Source organism: Rhinatrema bivittatum, chromosome 2 (assembly GCF_901001135.1).
Source record: "Rhinatrema bivittatum chromosome 2, aRhiBiv1.1, whole genome shotgun sequence".
NCBI classification, from domain to species: domain Eukaryota; kingdom Metazoa; phylum Chordata; class Amphibia; order Gymnophiona; family Rhinatrematidae; genus Rhinatrema; species Rhinatrema bivittatum.
In genome coordinates, this window is record NC_042616.1 from 586,650,648 (window position 1) to 586,674,363 (window position 23,716).

General features: G+C 43.2%; 1 long non-coding RNA gene across 1 annotated transcript in view; it reads left to right on the forward strand.

Annotated features, from left to right (window-relative positions):
* Positions 1-23,716, forward strand: part of LOC115086219 — a 380,248-nt gene that overhangs the window by 249,792 nt on the left and 106,740 nt on the right. The window contains exon 2 of the long non-coding RNA XR_003855166.1: positions 13,029-13,088. This is a non-coding gene — a long non-coding RNA (uncharacterized LOC115086219). The remainder of the gene's footprint in view (positions 1-13,028; positions 13,089-23,716) is intronic.

Below are 23,716 nucleotides of genomic sequence, written 5' to 3' on the forward strand. Positions count from 1 at the left end.
TATAATTTCCCAGATAACCCCTGGAGCCCTTTTTAAATATCGGGTTTACATTGGCTACCCTCCAGTCTTTAGGTAAAATGGACACATTTAATGATAGGTTAAAATTTCTTATGATATTTCTGAAATTTCATTTTTGAGTTCTTTCAGAATCCTGGGATGTATACCATATGATCCAGGTGATTTGCTACTCTTCAGTTTGTCAAACTGGCCAACTATATCTTCCAGGTTCATAGTGAATTGGTTCAGTTCATCTGAATCATCACCCTTGAAAACATTCTCCACGATGAGTAGCACCTCAACATTCTCTGACCTCTGCCTGCCTGACCATTCTCTTCTCTGTTGCCTGGAACTGACCACTGCCTGCCTGACCTTTCTCTATGTCTGCTGCCTGGAACTGACTCTCGCTTGCTTTGACTATGCTCGGATTGACCTTGGTATTGACCCCTGCTTTGGCTGACCACTTCTGGACTGATACTCTGGCTCTGACCCTTGCGCTTCACTCGGACACTCTCCTCTGGCCTACTGTGACTACCGGACCAACCTGCTTGGAATCCACCCATGGCTTCCATCATATCTGCATCAGCCACACACCCTTGCTCGTGGTGGGCACACCCCTCCGCTACCTCTCCGGGAGACTGAGACCCACCTAAGTCCAGATGGTCCAGGTACCCAAGGGTTAAACCTACAGAAACCCCTGACTGTTATTGGTGAAGCTCCAGCTAGCCTCTGTTTCCTCGTGTGCTCCGTTTCCTGGTGGCAGGCACTGTCTGGGTCCAAATAGAGGGCTGTACCAATCCTGCACCAGGCCAAGGGTCCACCTCCAGCGCAACAGGTTGCCAAGGCCATGGACTCGGCGGAGTCTTCTGCCTTGTAGACCATTCCTGGTCTGGTCAATCGTGTCCGAGAACAATGGATTATGGAAGCATTGGCTTCTTCTGTGGAAAAGATGTGTTCTCAATTGGAGGAATCTGCCATGCCCAGCCCAGGGGCTCTTGCCCATACCTTGCACTCACGGGCACCGCTGGCCCTCCTAGCTCCACCCCGTTTCAATGGGGATCTGCACCTTTGTCAAGGTTTCATAAACCTATGTTATATGTAGTTTTCACTGCAACCCTTGCTATTTCCCGATAAGGCAACAAAAATCACATTTATCCTCTCACATCTTGAGGGGAAGGCCCTGGCATGGGCTTCTGCACTCTGGGAGCGTTCTGACACAATCCTTCACCAGCTCCCTCGGTTCATCTCTTTCTTCCGATGCACCTTTGAGAACCCAGGCCAACAGGCGGTCACTGGCCACCACCTACTCCACCTCCATCAAGGCTTGCACTTGCTCACTGAATATACAGTGGAGTTTAGAACTCTAGCTACTGAGTTAGGTTGGCAAGAAGACTAGCTGCAGGCACTCAACCTCGAGGGACTGTCTCCTGCTCTTAAGGATGAACTGGCTGCCTGTGAGATTCCCGTATCTCTAGAAAACCTGATCTCCCTGGTTGGTAGAATCGACAACTGCCTTCGACAACAGCATCAGGAGATAAGGGTTCTTTGACCTCCTGCCCTACGATCACCCTGTTTAGAGAGTCCTCAGTTGAAGGCCTTACCAGTGGCCCCTCAACCTCCCGAGAAGCCTATACAAATCAAACACGGTTGCCTGACACCAGAAGAACGTCTCTGATGCAGAAAAGTGGGTCTCTGCCTATATTGTGGTGGCTCCAGACACCTTCTCCAGACTTGCCCTGTGCATCTGGGAAGCTCCAAAGCCTGAGCCTGGCGGGGGTCCTGAGCTTGTGCTACAGTTTCTGGCCCTCAACTGTTGCTGCCTATATCCCTCCTTAGGGAGTCACATTCATTCACCACCACCACCCTCGTGGTCACTGGGGAGAGTAGAAATTTCAATATGGAAGAGATCGTCAAGCTCCTTCAGATACCAGTCCAGTCTCTGCAGTTACCCCTCTGTATTGCCTAAATTCAAGGAGAACATCTCCCCAATTGTATCACTCACTGTACTATGGTCATTTGTCTCACTGTTGGGACCCTCCATGACAAGGCGATCTCCTTCCTGATCTTGAAATGATCAACACACCCCATAGTCCTTGGACTTCCTTGGCTCCAGTTACACGCACCCCACTTCAACTGGCAATCCCTGCAATTCACCCAGTGGGGCCCTCAATGTCAAACCCACTGTTTACGGCAAGTGTCTCCATCTGTGACAGTTCTGAGCTCCACAACCCTTCCTGGGTTACCTGCCTCATACTCGGAATTCAGAGACATGTTCTCCAAACAAAACACCGATGTCCTGCCTCCACTCCAAGAGTTTAACTGCCCCATAGAACTCCTACCTGGAACCATGCCTCCAAGGGCAGAACCTATCCCCTTTCACTCCCAGAAACCCAAGCGATGTCAACATACATCAAGGAAAATTTGGCCAAAGTGTTCATAAGACCCTCAAATTTCCTGGCAGGAACCGGGTTCTTATTTGTAATGAAGAAGGATGGCAGTCTAAGACCATGCATAGACTACAGAGGTTTGAATGCAATAACCTGTAAGGACCGGTACCCACTACCATTATTAGTGAACTGTTCTACCGCCTACAGGGTGCACACATTTTTACTAAATTGGATCTCTGGGGAGCTTTTAACCTAGTAAGGATTCAACTGGAAGACATCTGGAAAACCACCTTCAACACAAGAGACAGTCACTACGAGTATGTACTAATGCTCTTCGGACTTTGCAATGCCCCTGCAGTCTTCCAGCGGCTAATGAACGAGATTTTCTGGGATCTTTTGTACTCATTCATCATAGTATACCTAGATGATATATTAATCTTCTCCAAAGACCTGAAGTCTCATCGCTCTCACATTCAAACAGTCCTCCAACATCTCAGAGACCTTCATCTCTATGCTAAATTGGAGAAGTGCATTTTTTAACAACACAGTCTCCAATTCTTAGGCTACATCATCTCCAACTGTGGGTTCACCATGGACCCCAACAAACTCCAGGGGATTTAAGATTGGCCTCAACCAGTGGGCCTCCAAGCCCTACAAAGATTCCTCGGATTCACAAATTACTATCGAAACTTCATCACCAATTACTCCACATTGGCCGCTCCACTCAACGCCATGACTAGGAAGGGATGTGACCTTCAAGTGTGGAGTCCCAAGGCCCAATCAGCCTTCCACGCCTTAAAGGAGGCATTCTATATCAGCCCGTGTCTATGTCACCCGGATCCTAACCGCCCCTTCATCGTCGAAGTCAACACATCCGCCATCGGAGCAGGAGCAGTTTTGAGCCAATACTCCACCAAAGGAACACTAATACCATGTTCTTTCTATTCACATAAATTCTCTCCCACAGAACAAAATTATACTACAGGGCACCGTGAACTCCTAGCCATGAAACTTGCCCTCCAGGAAAGGCATCCCTGGCTTGAAGGAGCTCAACACAAGTTCACAATATTTACTGACCATAAAAATCTGGAACAGCTAAAGGAGGCTCAGTTAATTAACCCAAGACAAGCCCGTTGGACCCTGTTCCTTGAGTGCTTCAACTTTGAGCTCCGCTATCGCCCAGCGGGAAAAATCTCCGTGCAGATGTGCTCTCTCGCTCTGTGGAGTCAGAAGACACACCCAAGAATCCTAGACACATTATTGATCCAGCTTGCATATCTATTGCAGTCACCACCACGGTACCAACCGGGAAGACGGTGGTCCCCCGCCGTCTCCGTGACCGTGTGCTCCGCTGGGCTCACGGCTTCAAGCTGGCCGGCCATCCCAGCCAAGCCCAGACTCTCAAGATGCTCCGAAGGCAATATTAGGGGCCTTGTATGGTAAAGGACTTCCATGAATATGTGGACTCATGTCCGGTGTATGAGCAGCAAAAATCCCTGACTGGCCGCCCATGGGGACTTCTCAAACCACTTCCTGCGCCCACCAAGCCCTGGTCAAGTCTCTCCACAGATTTCATCATGGAGCTGCCTCCTTCAAAAGGAAATACTGTAATCTGGGTCATCATTGACCGCTTCTCAAAAATGGCCCACTTTGTCCCCTTACCTGGACTTCCGTTGGCTCCAGAGCTAGCTCGACTCTTCTTGATCCACATATTTTGTTTACATGGACTACCACAAGAAATTGTCTCCAATTGTGGTCCTCAATTTGCTGCTAAATACTGGTGGTCTCTCTGTAAAGAGTTCAACATTACATTGAACTTAACTTCAGCCTATCATCCACAAGCAAATAGCCAGGCCAAGAGGACTAATCGCTCTTTGAAAACTTTCCTGCATTCATATGTCAATGACCAGCAAGATAACTGGGCTGACCTCCTGCCATGGGCAGAACATAAGAACATAAGAACATAACATACTGGGTCAGACCAAGGGTCCATCAAGCCCAGCATCCTGTTTCCAACAGTGGCCAATCCAGGCCATTAGAACCTGGCAAGTACCCAAAAACTAAGTCTATTCCATGTTACCATTGCTAGTAATAGCAGTGGCTATTTTCTAAGTCAATTCAATTAATAGCAGGTAATGGACTTCTCCTCCAAGAATGTATCCAATCCTTTTTTAAACACAGCTACACTAACTGCACTAACCACATCTTCTGGCAACAAATTCCAGAGTTTAATTGTGCATTGAGTGAAAAAAAACTTTCTCCAATTAGTTTTAAATGTGCCACATGCTAACTTCAAGAAGTACCCACTAGTCTTTCTACTATCCGAAAGAGTAAATAACTGATTCACATTAACCCGTTCTAGACCTCTCATGATTTTAAACACCTCTATCATATTCCCCCTCAGTCGTCTCTTCTCCAAGCTGAAAAGTCCTAACCTCTTTAGCGTTTCCTCATAGGGGAGCTGTTCCATTCCCTTTATCATTTTGGTTGCCCTTCTATCCCATAACACCCATATCACCTCTGCCATGGACGTTTCACCCTTTGCGGTAGTCTTCGGCCGCCAACCACGCCTACCCCTGTCGGTTCCACTAAGTGTATCCTCACCTGCAGCCCAATCTATAGCACAAACCATATGCCGGCTCTGGAACCAAGTAAGGGAAAGATTCTGCCAAGAGGCTGACAGGGCCAAATGCTTCACAGATACCCACCGTCAGACTGCGCCTCTGTTCCGGCCTGGACAGAAACTCTGGCTTAGTACCATGCACATCCGGCTATGATTGTCGTCCCAATGGCTAGCCCCTAAATTTATTGTTCCATTTCCCATCCTTCGACGCATAGGAGCAGTCACCTAACATCTCCAACTTCCATCTTCCATGGGAATTCACAACACGTTCCACGTGTCACTAAAACCTTTGGTTTTGTCCTGGCCTTCTCGAAGGCCTCCTCCACCTATGCAACACTCAGCGGAACCTGAAAACACCCTGCAAGTCAAGGCGGTCCTGGATGTTCGACGCCGTCGAGTCCACTGGGAGTACCTCCTGTCATGGGAGGGCTTCAGACTGGAAGAAAACTCCTGGGAGCCCTCCCACCACATTTTTGATAAGACTCTGCTCCAAGACTTCCACCGAGACCACCCTGAGAAACCAAGACCAGTAAGGGGGAGGCCTAGAATGTGGGGTACTGTTGCGCGTCCCGTCCATGCTAGACTCACTCCTGGGCCTGCTCACCTTGCTCCTGCGTTAACGGGCCCCGGGCTGTCCTCTCCCGCTGCGGCTGCCAGTGTCTCTCGTCTACGGCGTCCTGTGGCAGCATCTCCCAGGCCCTCCACCTCGGGCCTAGTTCCATGCTGGGGCACGGCATCCTCTCCGGCACCGGCCCCGCCCCTAGGTGTGCACGTGTGGACCGTGCAGCCCTTTAAAGGGCCAAGGGCGGGAACCAGCTCTGCGGTGCAACCCGATGACGTCACCTAGCCTCTGTATATAAGCGAGACCCTGTTCCCCAGGACCTCGCCTTGGCAATCAGGTTGACACCGTGGTGTTCTGAGTTTGCCTAACCTGTTCCAGCATTCCTTGTTCCAGCGTCTCCTTGTTCCTGAGTCTCCTTGCATTCCTGCATCCTTCCCAGGTAGTACCTCTACAGACTGATCTCTGGTACTGACCTCTGCCTGCCTGACCATTCTCTTGTCTACTGCCTGGAACTGACCTCTGCCTGTCTGACCATTCTCTTGTCTGCTGCCAGGAACTGACCTCTGCCTGTCTGACCATTCTCTTGTCTGCTGCAGGGAACTGACCTCTGCCTGCCTGACCATTCTCTTGTCTATTGCCTGGAACTGACCACTGCCTGCCTGACCATTCTCTATGTCTGCTGCCTGGAACTGACCCTCTCTTGCCTTGACTATGCTCAGACTGACCTTGGTATTGACCCCTGCTTTGGCTGACCACTTCTGGACTGATACTCTGGCTCTGACCCTTGTGCTTCACTCAGACACTCTCTTCTGGCCTACTGTGATTACCAGACCAACCTGCATGGAATCCACCCATGACTTCCATCCTATCTGCATCAGCCGCGCACCCTTGCTTGTGGTGGGCACACCCCTCCACTACCTCTCCGGGAGACCATCTGAGGCCCACCTAAGTCCAGGCGGTCCGGGTACCCCAAGGACTCAACCTGCAGAAACCCTGGACTGTTATTGGTGAAGCTCCAGCTAGCCTTTGTCTCCTCGTGTGCTCCACCTCCTGTTGGCAGGTGCTCTCTGGGTACAACCAGAGGGCCATACCAATCCTGCACCAGGCCAAGGGTACATCTCCAGCGCAACAATCATCATAGATCTCAGAAAACAACCAGGCCTTAATTAATTTCTGAAATTTGAGAACGTTTTTATGCATTTGTAGGTCAAACGAAAGTGAGTTCCATGGAAAGGGGCTTGATACTGAAAGCAAGTCCATCTAGTATGTTGTAATCACATTTTTGAGGAGCAGACAATTTTAATAACTCTAGCTGAGATGATCTCAATGGTCTTGTAGGTTAGGAAGAAAATATTATGTTATTCAAATATGATGGAACTCCTCTATTTAATGCCTGACATGTGAGGCACAAGATCTTAAAAACAATCCTAGCTCCTACCGGCTGTCAGTGGAGTTCCTTTTAGCATAGGGCTAATGTGGTCAAATTTCGATACCCCAACAATTACCTGAGCTGCAGTATTTTACAATAGTTGTGATCCCCTCATGGTGACTTCTGTCATTCCTGAATATAGAGCATTGCAATAGTCAATTCAGGATAATACAAGAACATTGGCGATAGCATTCATAACTTTAATAATTCCCTTTTCACAGGCCCACATAAAAAAATCAAACTCATAAAACAAAATCCTAACTCCTGTCAGAACACATATTATATAGTATATAAAGTCACTTTTCCCTCTCAACAAAAGTCCAGAATAAGCCTTTTAACCCTTAAAGAACAACAAAAAACTAGCCCCTAGCTCCATTAGACACATATTAAACATAGTCAATTCCTCTCTCTAACACAGGACAAGGACAAGCCTTTTAATTAAAAAAAAAAAAAACACCTCCCATCACGACAGACTAAACACAGACATGGTTACTCGTTTTTTTATTTATTGCACTGCAACCCGCAACTTACGCTCTATTTAGGGTACTCTGGACAGCCATAAAAGCTGGAGGCAAAATTGTCAGGTTTTAAACCTTTGTTAATGCAAGCCACAATCTTTTAGGGTTTCAAGCTTGGCTTGGCTTGGCCGGGCTTAAATGTTGTAGATTTTACCATAAACACAAGTCCAATTACCTTACAGGACTTTATACAACAGGAGTTTCAGACAATTACAAATTCAGTTCACATTATTCCCACATGTAATCTCGAAGGTTAGAATTTCCAGGTACTTATTTCCATCCCTTCAACAAGCAGGCACATAATTTATGTTAAATATGACTTCACAGCTTTCTTACCATGTTCTCCTGCATAGTTCAAGAGCCTTCAATTTACTAAGGATAAATTATTGTTCCTTTTGTAGGCCCTAGGAACTAATCTGGTTGCCTAGGGACAGGGTTGCAAGTTACAGTAAGGTGAGAGGTAATAAGGAGAAAACATGATGTGGATAAAAGAAGCATGAGCTAGCAACCCTACAACACATGCTTCTGCTCTTGAAGGTGGGCTCCTTGTAATACTGAGAAGAACAATATTGCAAAGAGTGCTCATTCATAAACTCTTGAAAGGTATCAGCAAGCCTGTCAGTGTGCCCTGCAATGCATGGACCACCCGATCAGTTCATTCATCCACCTTTAGAAGAGAGTGAGTCAATTTTTTAAGATCTTTATTAAAAATATACGCTAAGTGTCATTTAGAGAACCAGTCTGTTCATGCATACACCTAGCAGCAAGCCCGTAAAGAAAATAAAAAAAAATACTTATCTGTGACCAGTTAATTCCAATTATCATCAGGGCAAAGTGTCTCAGATCTTCAAGATGGAGAAACGCGGGCAAACACGTCTTCCTATAAATAACTCTTAAAAAATTGTCTTACACTTTTCCAAAGGTGGATGAATGAACCATCCGGGTGGTCCAGTCATTGCAGGGCACACTGACAGGCTTGCTGACACCTTTCAGGAGCTTATGAATGACCACTCTTTGTAATTTTGTTCTTTGAATTCCCTTTTTTTTTTTGGGTATAGTCTTTGATTCATTAGGGATTAAACGGCTCTTGTTTTGGTTTTATTTGTAATACTGCAACCTCCTAACCTTGTTATATCTGGAATTTTGATATCAAACTATGTGATTGGCTAGTGGTTAATCAGTGCTACATGATTGCACAAAGCATTTACAAACCTATGTAATACATCATATATTTATATTCAGAAGGTTAGTGTGCATCACTATGGAACTCCTGCTTGTAAGATTGGCAGGAAAAAGAACAAAACAACTTTTAACAACAGATTCATTTAATACATGCAAGACGTACCTCCAGGCTATATAGTTCTTGCTGCAACAAAATAATAAATACTAGAGCAATGCTACAATGGGCTAAGAATGAAAGCTAGAAGCACAAAGAAAGATGATTTTTGTGATTGAATGGTACAAAAAGAAACCCATCTTTAATTCATCTCCAGCAAGAAAATCTATTTTCGGTTGTTCCTATTTAAACTTGGAGAAAAACCAATTGCTGAACAGATGCAAATTTTCCCAAACATTTGTATTTTCAGTATTTCAAAGACTCAAGCAAATTAGGGAACTTTTTGCAAGTGAAATGACTGTCACGCCAGTTTGGTCAGAAGCCAGCTTTGCTGCCTGGCTCTTTTGTACAACAGCTGTATGTGCTAATAACACATCATCTGGACAGTTCGCTGCTTGAAATGACAGCAAAGTGCAAAATGATCAGGAAAGGAATCTGTAGTAAGGGTCAAGAAGGAATACTGTGCAACATGTCAGATATCAAAAGGAAAAAGAATAAACACAGTGACCTGAGGGGTTTCAGTAAAATCAATAATCTCATACAATGGCTGATTTCTCCATGGTTCCTGACTCCAGCTGGTTTGCTTAATCTAAACTTTGCAATTTTGTGTCAATCCATAAGGTCTCTCTCCCATAAAGTTTGAATCTCTCCAAAACACCACAAGGTAGATGCACATTTTAAAAATATGAATGTTAATACAATTTTTCTTTAATACTTTATTTTGACTTTTTAAAATATTTGCTGTCCTTTGCACCATTGTGGGCAGTTTTAAAATTACTCTGTGGTGCCTATAGTGCCAAGGCTCTTTATTGCTTGCATTTTAGATCAACAGAAACCAACCTGCATCATCTGAAAAGGTCGAGATTTTTTTTTTTCCCAATGTATATATTTATTTTGGAGGACAATTTTCAGGCTATAAGCATTGGAACAGAGGCCATGGGTAATTCTTATCCATAGATTTAGCACCAGCTTTCAAAGACAGTATGCATGCATTTTCCCTTTTGTACCTGCTTTTTATGGGAGGAGATTTTCTATAGAAAATGAAACGTATAGACTGAAATACAGTCTGTACCCAACATATGCCCCTTTGAGCACCTACTCTAAATGTAGCTAATTTTCAGGCAGACATATTACATGAGTAAATTATTTACCCATGTAAATTGCTTTGAAATTTATTTGCCCCACTGATTAACTACTTATAAGTTGTAGGGAGAAATAATGAAACAGCCTGCAGGGCCTGCAAACTAAATTTCAAGGGAAATGCCCCTGAGAATTAAGCTCTGAAAACTTGTATATCTACGATAAAGCGGGGACTTTTTGTACCCACATTAGTTTGCACCCACTTCAAAGCAGATTTCTTGCCATGAATCGTTTTCCGTACGGAAAATGGCGCGGGCAGGAGATCGACTGCAGGAGGTCATTCAGCGGGGGTTCCGGACCGCCGCTGAACGACCTCCTGCAGTCGATCTCCTGCCGGCGCCATTTTCCGTACGGAATACGATTCGTGGCAAGAAATCGCTTCCTGAACCCCGCTGGACTCCCAGGAACTTTTGGCCAGCTTGGGGGGCCTCCTGACCCCCACAAGACTTGCCAAAAGTCCAGCGGGGGTCCGGAACGACCTCCTGCATCGAATCGTTTTTGTCTATGGCCGCCGCCATTTTGCGGTGGCCATTTTGCAAAATGGCGCCGGCTGAAGACAACAGGATTCAATTGAGGGGGCCGTTCCGGACCGCCGCCGTTCTGGACCACCGCTGGATCCCCAGGTTATTTAAAGCATTTGGGGGGGGTTCGGGAGGGTGGGGGATTTAATTTAAAGGGTCGGGGGTGGGTTTTAGGGGGTTTTAGTGTGTCGGCTCATGATTTTAACGATTTTCACGATAGTTTACACACCCAAACGGCAACAATACGATTCCCTCCCCCTCCCAGCCGAAATCGATCGTTAAGACGATCGAGGACACGATTCACATCTCTATTGTGCATGCACTTTTATGTGTAGTTGAAAGAGGCATTGCTAAAGGTGGAACTGGGGTGAGAGAACCACTTATATGAATACTTTTTATTTATCAGCGGCCATTTTCATTACTGGCAGACAGCCGATTATGAAAACTGACGCCGAGTTTACTGGCTTCGGTCTTCAATATCTCTGCGGTCTGTGGAGATTTTTTTTTGTTTGTTTTTTTACTGAAGAAGTACAGAAAAGCAGTTTTTTTCTGTACTCCTTTTACATGCGCTCAGCTATTATCGCCTGCTCCAGGCAGGCGTTAATATCTGAGCGATAAATGTGCATCTGAGACACATTTATTTTTTTGAATGTGAAGTGAATGAGTAATAGCCTCATTCACATGCATTTGCATGTGATGAGCGCTATCTCATTCATTCCACGTTGGAACAGGGTTAAATAGGTGCTAATCCCCCTTTCGCATTAGGGGGTGGATTAGCACCTATTTAACCTGTGTCCGACAGTGGGTTAAACAGTGCGCTCATGTGAGCGCACTGTATTGCATCGGCCCCAATGTTAGCAAACCTAGGGGGTTATTTTCCAGTTATGACATTTTCGCATGCAAAAAAGCCTTAATGCATGCGAAAAGCACCATAATGCATGGTGCGATGCTAATTTTTTAAAGGGGAGGGGTTGGGGTGGGATTTTTGGAAAAGTGGGCTTGCTTCAAGAAGCCATATCACACAGTTTTAACACCGAAAATAACTACACCTTTTTCATTGGCGTTAAACTGTGCGTAATGCCCATAACACAAATTGTGATTTTTTTTGCAAATTGCATTTTGGGCATTTTTAGGCTGGTGAAGGGCCCTGAGATGGGAGAGGAGAGGGGGTGAGAGAGAGAAAGAGCTTCTGGGGGTGGCACCATAGTAAGCAGCTATTTATGCTACTATAGGATGTTACCCAGGTAGAGAGTCCATCAAGCTAGGTTGAGAGAACATTGTACAAACATATCTTTATGTGAGTTTCCTCACTCTGAAGAACATCAGATCTTCACGAGAGTGTACTGTTCTGTTTGTACGTTTCACTCTGCATGTCAAAGTGGCCCCTAACCCCTACACTACTACCTAAACCTCACCTCGAGTTACTAGTTGGGCCTCCTATAGAGATATAAATAACTATTAGAAGGGCACTACAGTTCATTCTCTCTCTCACAAAATATTGCAGGTAGGAACTGTGGTATAAGTGCAAAAAAGTTATCCCACTTTGCAGTAATATATATGTAAAGTGCACATTGTGATAAATAGACTATTATCATAAAACATGCCCCTATTGCATTTTGATGAATCTAGTCCCTAGATAGAAGTTGAAGTGCATTGTTGACACCCTCTAGATGATACGCAAAGGAAAACCATCTGTACCTTATCTTTCTTGTTGATGAAAAATCATATTCCTTTTAGGTTGGCTTGTCTAATTATATTTCTTGACAAGAATTGTAAAACAACATTGAATTTATCTCATTTTTTCTATCAAGTTACTTGAATATAAAATTTTATGAAATTGTGAAGTGAATAAATAATCAAACTTAACTGAATAGGACAGGCAGCTAAGATGGTATAAAAGACATAGGGGGTCATTCTCTAACGCTATCGCATGCGGAAAGGGACTTTTCGCATGCGATAGCAAGCTCGGGGCGGAGTTGGCCCCAGAAGAGGAGAAGTCAGGTTGGCACCAGGGCCAACGCTGTGGACCCATCGCTGGCGGCGAAAGGTAAGATTTGCGCTGAATAACTACACCTTTTATGGTGTAGTTATTCAGCGCGAAAGCCGACAGCGATCACACTGCAGAGGTGTGATCGCTGCCGGCTATTGCAGGACCGCCCCACCGCCCCCGCTTCACCCCCCCCCCTCCATTACCGCCAGATTCTCTAAGGTCTGCAACCTTAGAGAATCCAGGCCATAGTTATTATATATTTAAGTCAAAGAGTAAGGTCTTCACAGTAATTGAGCCAGGGTGTTTTCCATTAAGAAGAAATAGCATGTTATTTGAAGGTGTCTGATGCCTGGTATGGTACTGCAAATGTTAGCTAAGAGCATATGACCAGGCTCTCTGAGTAAATAAATGGTCTTCCCTTGACCATGTTTGATTCTTCTGTGCTGAAATTCGCTTTCAAAAGCCCTGCATGCATGCGCTGTTGTGTCTCTGCATAAACCCACGTTTGTTTCTTTTTTTAATCAGGCACTCAGTGTGGACTCTCTCTGCTTAAAAGATCTGCGTCAGGGGCTATATAATACCCATGTAAGTATTTAATTTCATGAATCGGGCCTTGAGTCTTGAATAAAGAAGATATTTATAGTGCAGCAGTCTTTAACTTTTATGTAGCATAACAGGCTTCCTTGCTGTCTAATAGTTTGTAGTAATAGATGATGATAGGTCTAAAGCAGCAAAAATGTTTTTTTCCAGTGAAAGTAGATTGTCGTTATCAGGGCTCTTATTTCAGACAATTAAATATTGCCATCTCGCTCCAAACTCATTAACTATTACTAGTTGCAGTGGCCAGGTAATGGAAGGATAGAAACCATAATTTTACAGAGGGATTTATTAATTCTGGTTACTTATTACATTTTAAGATATGGAAAAAATATTTCTAATTATTAATGCAGAATATATCAATAATAAGATTGGCTTTGATGTTCATTTTCAAAGGACTTTAAAGCATTATAGATGCAAAAGTATAATAATACCTGATTAGCAGTGTCACTGTATTTTGTTTTGCTGCATTAGTTAATATCAAAACATTATTTACACATTTTAATATCAATGAAAAGTTTAGTTCTATCATTTTGATTTCATATTAGTGCTGGTTATAAAGTAGTGCTGTAAAAATGAATGGGAAATAACCTTAAACATTAGAAAACATTGGCATTTATGTGCAGAACCACCTTCTTCCTTCCTGTAACTCTTACCATTTAACTTTGTGCTATATTTTGAAAATACATAGATTATGCTGTTGCTATTTGTGTTAGGTTTCTCAAACATTATCAAGTCTTCCAATCTATTTGTAATTCTAATGGCTCTCAGCCCACTGGCCAAGGAAAGGGGGAATATTCAGTATTTGTTTTGAATATATCTCTTCTAATTTAAATAACTAAGGGGGTCATTTTCTAAAGGGATCGCACGCGAAAAGGGACTTTTCGCATGCGATACCTAGATCGGGGCGGGTTCTGGGCAGCGTCCGCACCGGAAAGGGAGGAGTCGGGGCGGCACCGGGGCGGATGCCGCGAAGACATCGCTGACGGCAAAAAGGTAAGGACCCTTATCACCGCCAGTAACGCACCTAATAGCACCACCTTTCACGGTGGTGAATTAACTCCATCCCGCCCGCCCCCCGGTACTGCGCGATGATAGAAAATCTAGCCCTAAATCATTATAAGAGCATCAAGCACTGTAGCAGAGAGAGCTACAGAGAAGGCATTTCCCCAAAATTAATTTGTGATTTATATTTGAATAAGGAAGAGTGATTTTTGCCCATTCTGCCTAAAATCCAAATGATAGTACAAACCAATACTGTACTGCCCACATGTCATCCTTCCCTCCCCATGTCCCTATCCCTAAAAGGCACATATATAGAACACAAAAGCATCTTTAAAGACACTATGTGAAAATAAAGCTAAAGGTGTTAAGTGCTTGTAATAAAAAGATTTTGCAATGTATTTGATCTATGTCCTTAATCACAGCTCTCAGGTTTGGTAGATTATCTCGATTTTTCCATGTCAGCTCATAGGTTGTCGACTTAGGTAAAGATATAAAGTACAGCTTTTCAGATGGTCCATTCCTCCTCTGCTCCCGAAGGAAACTGTTCAGTCTCTCTGATATCCATGTTAATCCCTATAGATAGAGGATTAGATCTGTTTGACTTGTGTTATACTGGATAATCGTCATGCCAAGAGCTGTTATGATTAACTATAATTAGAAGGCATAATGATCCAATCTTTCAAATACGTCGTAATTTGTCTTTCTGCTATGTGGATTTCTACCTGATGGATGGAGTTAATTAATGTATGTATTGTGAATAGAAACATAGCAAGTTAGAGTACTGCAAATGATTACAAGATCTGTAATCGGTATGATAATGTCATACATTCAGGTGATATTTGGACCAATCAGAACACATCAATTTTATAGAGATGACACTGAAGCCATTGTATGAAAGTAAATCCCATTTGTCCAGATTAAGGGACACTAAAATTTGTCTCCCATTCTATTTTCTAGGGAAACAACAGTTTAGTGAATCAGTTCTTAAGACTGAGATAAAGCCTTAAAATAAATTAGAATTGTGTACCTTTAAAAGTAGAGAGAGCAGTTTTTAAACAAGATCTTGGGGGAAATCTGACAGTTGCTTAGGAGCATATGGTTCGAAGTGAGGTATTTTCAAACGATACTGTTAAAACAGAGAAATTAGGGTATCCTGAAACAGAGGATGTGGCAAAAGCTGAGGTAGCTCAGGTGGCTTTAAATGAAAAGCAGACAAAAATGATTCCAAATTACTCAAATAAACTGTCAATAATTAAGTGGACTGTAAATAGAAATACAAAGAATACATGTAGGTGTCCTAAAATATAAGCTTGGAGCCTTATAGTATATGGTAGAGGTATTCACTTCCAGTCTAAAGAGTCACATATGGCTCAAGTTTTAAGGATATCCCTAATAAATAAGAAAGAGATATGTTTTCATACACTTGAGGCAATGCATGTGCAAATATCTGATGCATATTCATTAGGGATATCATGAAAACTCAACCCATTTGTGGCCTTCAAGGACTGGAAATGAATCCACCTGTATATAGTGTCAATTTTCAAAGGCTTGACTTGAATGCTGACCCCTTTCTAGTTCTGTTAGATGTTTCTACTACCTTTAACACTATCAGGGCTGGATTAAGTGGCAGGGGGCTGCAGGACTGCTGCCCAGGACACCTACTTATAAGTGGACTTAAAACCTTAAAGGTATGTTTTAAAAGCCTTGTGAGTTCAAAAATGGCCATTTACATGTGCAAGTGGCCTAAGCAGGAGCTACATGAATTGGGGGGAGGGGAGGGGGGGAAGAGAAAGAGAGAGAGACTCTTTCTAGTGCTCAGTCTGATACTCTGTGTATGGCCCATTGTAAGGGGGCACTTTCATTCAGGGTGAGTTTTGGGACGTGGGTTGGGGTTAGGGGTGTTACAGACACATTCAAAGGTATCCATTGTAAAACTGACCTCATTAAAGAATTTTTTACCTTATAAGTGATAAAAAAAAGAGTTGATTCGTATACTGCAGCAAACTCCAGGCTTGCACACGTAGAGAGTATTTTATAATTTACGTGTGTTGGTTATAAAATAGTGCATATTTTTGTGCGCAAGATATGTGCTTTTATGGGTGCACACACGGCACTTTTAAAATCTACCTTTTAGCTTGCAGAGTGTAAATTGGTCCCAGTCCCACTGAATTAAGACTGCGCCCTTGAGAGTAGAACACTGCACTGACCCTGACCCCTTTCTGTGCAGCACATACCACTGATGTGGCAGTCATTGGAGTAATCTTCCCAATGTTCTTCCCCTTTCTCAGCCATAACAACACCATGACTGTTTGCTAATGTGGCCTATTCCTGTTCATGCCAGCTCCCCTATGGCTATCATAACCTGATTGCCTCAATGTATGCATCCCGAGTGGGCTGCTGACACACAGCAGCGATGGATCTCCTCTGTGGTATCGTTCTCATGGTCCCCAGTCCTTTCCTGTCACTTTGCGGCTTTTTCTGAATGGCTTCTGCTGCAGCGTTTAACTCATCCTGGTTAAGGCTTGTCATGGCCCAAATGAGAGTGCCTGAAGCTTCTGAAACTGTCACTGAGCTCTCTTCCAAAGCCCTTACATGGTCTGCCTTTGCTGCTACTATGGCCTCTGCCAGCACCCTTGCAATGGCCCACTGCCAGCCAAAGTGGTGCTTGCCACTGCTGCAGGATTTTTCAGAATCTCATGAAGCATTTTAGCATTGCGTCTCCAGAGCACCATGCTTCACCCCCCAACAAGGCTCAAAGAGACATGAAAGCCAGAAAAAAAGGACTTGAATAATACTTTGATATCAGAATATCAGTTTGAAAAGGCACCAAATTATGAGCCTACCTGGATCACCCACATGTTTTGCTCCAGCCCCAAACACTGTTCTCCAGTTCTTGCTTCAATGCTTAGGTGACATCGGTATTGAAGACATAGCCCTCAAATAATTTGAATCCTTCCTCTATAACCGAACACAATCCATCTCATGGGTCAACAAATCATCTTCACTCAGAGATCTCACCTGAAAAGTACCTCAAGGCTCAGTTCTTTCCCTTTTCATTATCTACATCCATCCAATCTATGACATCATCTGGTCCTTCAATATCGAACACCACCCTTTTGCTGATGACATCCAACTCTGCATCAAATTAGGGTCAGACCAAACCTCAAACATTGCTAATCTCAATTACTGCCTCACAGAAGCAAGCAATTGTCTTAACTACCATAAACTCAAACTTTTACTGTGGTTTCTGCATGTTGGCTTTAATGCTGGTTTTGGCATGCTTTTTGGGCTTACTGTGGATTTTTAGTGCCAGTTTAATTTATATATTATTTGTTTACTGCAACGAGTGAGTCTGCGTGTTTTTAACATGCACAGTTTGCAAAATTGGTGCTACAATTTTGCACCCATTTTACATAAGAACATAAGAAATTGCCATGTTGGGTCAGACCAAGGCTCCATCAAGCCCAGCATCCTGTTTCCAACAGAGGCCAAACCAGGCCACAAGAACCTGGCAATTACCCAAACACCAAGAAGATCCCATGCTACTAATGCAATTAATAGCAGTGGCTATTCCCTAAGTAAACTTGATTAATAGCAGTTAATGGACTTCTCCTCCAAGAACTTATCCAAACCTTTTTAGAACCCAGATACACTAACTGCACTAACCACATCCTCTGGCAACAAATTCCAGAGCTTTATTGTGCGTTGAGTAAACAATAATTTTCTCCGATTAGTCTTAAATGTGTTACTTCCTAACTTCATGGAATGCCCCCTAGTCCTTCTATTATTCAAAAGTGTAAATAACCGATTCACATCTACTCATTCAAGACCTCTCATGATCTTAAACACCTCTATCATATCCCCCCTCAGCTGTCTCTTCTCCAAGCTGAACAGCCCTAACCTCTTTAGCCTTTCCTCATAGGGGAGCTGTTCCATCCCCTTTATCATTTTGGTTGCCCTTCTCTGTACCTTTTCCATCGCAACTATATCTTTTTTGAGATGCGGTGACCAGAATTGTACACAGTGCCTCAGGGATCTGTATTGGGACCCTTACTTTTCGATATATTTATAAATGATCAGGAAAGAACGATGAGTGAGATAATGAAATTTGCCACTGCTTAATCTGTATTGGAGCATTTCATTCGATAAGTGTTAATTCTGTTTGTTTTTAAAATTATGAATGTTCATTTTGTAAAGCATTGTGATATTGATATGGAACGATGGTACATAAAACCTCTAAATAAATAAGTCAAGCAGGGGGCATAAATCTGAACACCTGCCTCGGGCACAGACAAAGCTGGCCCCGGACCTGCCAGCTGATAAGAAAACCAAATGGTCCTTTATTAAGCCATTGTAAGCAGCGAACAGAAAGCAGCAACTACATAGTTGGCATTTCATTCTCCGAGCACTCTGTCAACCAGTAATTGTCCCTCTCTGTTTTCTGGCCACAGCGATATAATAAAGGACTACTAGAATTATTTTTTTTTAATGTAATAACTTGGCAGCTTTTTCACTTGCCAGGGATTGCAGACATTTGTTTGATGCAGGCTTTTCTGCTTTTCCCTGGGCACCGAGGCTGTAATCCATCCAAGCTCCTGCGACAAGTGAACTATGGAATCCTTTGAGCTACACGATCTTAACTGGAAAATTAACATAGGTAAGTTAGAATGTTAGCATTCTAGCACCAGAAGCCGCAACCTTTCAAAATAGAGGGACTTGAACAGTAGCAGAAGTAGCCTTCAAGTCAAGACTATATAGACTGGTGTTGCTTCAGCAAATCCAAATGTCATTTTCAAAAAAAAAAAAAAAAAAAAGTTAGGTAATGCAGTTATGAAAGAAATGCCTTGATCACAACAGCAGTAGAGCTTCAGCACGAACGATCAGGATTTAAAGGCCCTTTATCTTCCAAGCTGAAGGAACTGAATTTCAGGCCTTCATTTTTCTTTAGTGCTTAAACTCTTTCTTCTGGCTCCATCACTGCTTCTTTTTTTTTTTTTAAGACTGCCACACTGCTGAGGATAGATACTCTGATGTTATCTGACTTTTAAAGGATATGCCTTTTAGTTTTAGAAAAAAAAGTGATATAATTCCATGAAGAAAATTACAGTGAATCACTTCCCTACAGTGGCTCTCCAGTAGCACTGCTGCATTATTGTGCAGGCCTGTATACAAGCGTAGACCTAAACCAACCACTGTGACTGCAGGGACGAGAATCTTGAGACCATCGTAGTCTCACCTGCTAGCCTTTCTATTGATTTTCAATAACAGTTTCTCCCTCTTTTCTTGAAACTAATTGTGGATATACATCTACTATTGTAATACAGGGTAATTCCTTCTTATGCATGTGACACTTGCTCTTCTGACGTTTGATTTTTAAAGGATCATTTTATTGATCTGCGTTGCTTTGATCACCATTTATGTTGCATTTTAATTTTCTTGTGATAAGGAAAACAATCTAAATCGGCCCTACATCATCTGGAAAGAGCTCTCTCAAGGGAGGGGAGATAATTTTCTATGCCAATTCATATTTTGGAAAATAAAATTGTAGTTATCTATAGCATGGAATTTGTAAATTCATTACAGGCTGATTGCAAGAGGGTGCAGAACCCAGAGCAGGGCCCTACAGTGCAGCTGAGTTCATGGCCTGACAGGAAATTATAGTCCTGTCAGGCCATGGGGTCAGTACTACCATAGTGGCATACCCCATCCCCCAAAGCACGGGGGACTGTTGACCCAATTCACTCCCCTCCCCCTCCAAGAACAGCCTTGATGACTTAATATGTGCTCTACTGGCTATGTGTGACATTATAAGAGCATTACTAAGTGACATTATAAGAGCATTACTAAGGCCACCAATTTATTTTGTCATCTGGACAATCTCAACTAATCATTTTATGGGTTTTTTAATTTAAATTTTATTGAATTTTAATAACACACTTTGGTAAAATTCAGGCAAGAATATTGGAATCAAAAATTATTATATTAACAAATCATCTTATCAAAGAAATATATTTAAATTCCAATAGACAAGTCCCCATTTCCGGGAGGCTATAAAGAAAACAAATAAGGACAAATCAGCTACAATAATTACAGCATAAAGAGAGATAATTCTAATCCATTTACCATTCATATCCCGCAAACCACATTATAAACTATTTAACCAGTCTGTTTATCTACAAGAAATGTCTCTAGATGAGTAGGGTCTTGAAAAATAAGTTTATTTTTTTGATAGATAGCCAGACATTTACAGGGGAATTTTAAAAAGAAAACCACCCCTAGGGATGCAGCTCTTGTTTTTAACAATAGAAATTGTTTCCTCCTCATTTGAGTGTTTCTGGAAACATCAGGGAATACCTGAATTTTGTTTTTCCACAAAAGGAAATTTCTTTATTTTTAAAATATTTCTGAAACACCACATTTTTATCCTGCTCACTACAAAATGATACCAAGAGTGTAGCCCTTGTGGGGATATCGTCAATAGAAGCCTCCAAAAAGGAGGTCAAATTGGGACTATCCCCCCTGCAAAATATCCATCTCTTCTTCCTGACCTAACGAACTCACCATAAGAGAAGGTATATGATATATTTTAGATTTAGCCATTTCTTTCACAGATGTTATGGATAATACTTCACCTATATATTTTCTAAACAATTCAGTAGCAGAAAGTAATCTTGATACTGGGAAATTTAAAAAAATGAAGATTCCTCATCCAGGGTTTGTTCTCCAAATGTTCCAATTGTTTTTATGACATTAAACTATCTTTCATAAAAGCAGTACTAGATAACTGTAAAGAAGAAATTTGAGATGTAGTAGACCTAGAAAAAAACTTCTAGATTATTTAAACGTGAACCATAATCTTCTAATGTATTCTTAACTTCACTTGAAAATTTACTAAACTGGGATGTTGAAGGGGCCAAACAAGCAAAGTCCATATGTCTGCCAAAGTTACTTTCTGAGGCTCTAAGCACTCAGAACCTTGAGGCCCAAATTCCCCTGAGGAAGTCTGTTGCCTATCCAAATTTCCGATATTAGATTATAGATTCACAGTCCTCGATTGAGAATTATCCACTAATAAAGGATTATCAGGGACATTGTGGGATAATGGTAGCTGACCTGGACTTTATAGAGACCCTGAAGAAAATGATATTTCAGGAATAGAGTTTCTCATGGATTGGCTTACCCGTCGCTCCACATGTGAATCCATTGGGCCTCTCACTACTACAGGACCCAGAGATGATGTCCAAACCTTTGTTTTCCTCTTTCTTCCCATATAACTCAAATATATAAAAGGGAAAAAATTTGCGATAAGAGGCGTGCCCCTTTGGTGCATGGCTTCGGATGCAAGCCAGCGACTGAGCACCGCAGGCTCGCTGATTATATTGGGTCCTCAGTCCCTGATTGATGATGTCATTGGGGGTGGGAACCACTCCGAAGCACGACAGAAAACAGGTGATACCAGCCTCTCACAGATTCCTCCAATTAGCAGTCCTATGGCCAAACTCCTTTGCGGGAGAATATTTTCTCCAGATAGCCTCCAAGTTGTTCTTTCAGGCTCGCTGATTATATTGGGTTCTCAGTCCCCAATCGATGATGTCATCGGGGGTGGGAACCACTCTGGAGCACAACGGAAAACAGGTGATACCAGCCTCACACAGATTCCTCCAATTAGCAGTCCTCTGGCCAAAATCCCTTGCAGGAGAGTATTCTCTCCAGATAGCCTCCCCTAATCATTTTATGTTTTATTCTGCACAACTGCGTGCCACAGAAAATAATACAGAAATCACATTCCAGCAAATTCTACCAGTAATTCTCTGAAACGAGGCTTACAATATTCATGAAATGCACAGAGAATTTACTTGCAGAAATGGACAGAGAAAATTGATTTAAATGAAGCTTTTTAAGCAAAGAAAATCCTTGGTTCACCCCAGTGTAGCAATGAACGTTTCTTTCTTAGAGAAATTTGAGCTGCAGTAGATACATTAAGGTTATGTCAGACTGGCTCAGCCTGTCCGTTTTTGTTGATGTATTCTGTTGAATCATAGAATAATAGAAAAACAGAGCTGGACCTCAAGAGGTCATTTAATCCTGTCTTTAGGCAAGATCTACTGTTCCCATAGCATCCAGAGAAATGTTTGACTCATGTATTCTTTTAAATCTTCATTAATAGAGATTTATCTGCCTTACTAGGTAACTTAGTCCAATGCTTGACTCTCTTTAGATTTAGAAAGTTCTTACTAATGTCTCATATATTTCTTCTATGCTTCAATTTAAACATTTGGAAGATATTTTTATAACAGCCCATGCAGGGCTGAAGTTTGCATGTAAAAAGTACATGCAGACCTCAGGTCTAATTTTGAAAGCAGACATACATGCAGAAGTCTACTTTGAAATTTAGCAGGTATACACGACACCCTGCATGGCATGCATGCACATATGAATGCCTGCTTGGGAAGTGCACGTGTAATACACATGCATACTTTTCCAAACTGGATGTCTAAATAGTTTCACCGCCCCAACTCCGCCTCCTTGAAGTATATGTGAAAGTACATGGGAAGTTGCTTCCACATATGCTGTACACCCCCGAGGTCATTTTCAAAAAGCCCATCTATGTGCATTATAGGCAGAAATCTACAATTTATGCACAACATTTTCTCTTGAAAATTACCCCCATTACTTTCTGTCCTTTCCTCAGTGGTGATTGAGAACAATTCCTAATCTCACTGGGGCAGATTTTAAAAAGTTGCGCGAGCGTGTACTTTTCTTCGCGCAGCAGGCGCGAACAAAAGTACGCCTGATTTTATAAGATACGCACGTAGCCGCGCGTATCTTATAAAATCTGGGGTCGGCGCGCGCAAGGCTGCGCAAAATCGGCAGCCTGCGCGCGCCGAGCCGCGCAGCCTGCCTCCATTCCCTCCCAGGCCGCTCCGATTTCGGAGCGGCCTGGGAGGGAACTTTCCTTCGCCCTCCCCGCACCTTCCCCTCCCTTCCCCTACCTAACCCACCCCCCCGGCCCTATCTAACCCCCCCCCTTACCTTTGTTGGCAAAGTTATGCCTGCTGGAAGCAGGCATAACTTTGCGCGCGTCGGCCGGTAGCCCCACTCCGTCCTCCAGTCCCGGGGGCTGGTCCGGAGGCCTCGACCACGCCCCTGGGCCGGCGCCACACCCCTGGGCCCACCCCCGAAATGCCACGGCCCGCCCCCAAAATGCCGCGTCAGTAGGCCCCGCCCCCGACACGCCCCCTTACAAAAGCCCCGGGACTTAAGCGTGTCCCGGGGCTTTACGCTCGCCGGCGGCCTATGCAAAATAGGTGCGCGAGGGCCCTGCACGCGTAAATCCAGAAGGATTTACGCGCGCGGGCCTTTGAAAATCCGCCCCACTGTGAATCCCCTTTTTACTGAACTCATTTGGAGGACAATTTTGAAAAGATTTTACCCAGGCAATTATGCAGTTACCCAGATAAAATCAAAGGCTGAAAATTGTCCTCCCCCTCTGTGCTCTACCAGCACCCCATGGGGTTTATTTATTTCAAATTTAAAAAGTGCTTTTTCACATATGCTCGATGTGACTTACGAAGCATCAGATCCTACAATAAAAATGAACCCTATCTAAA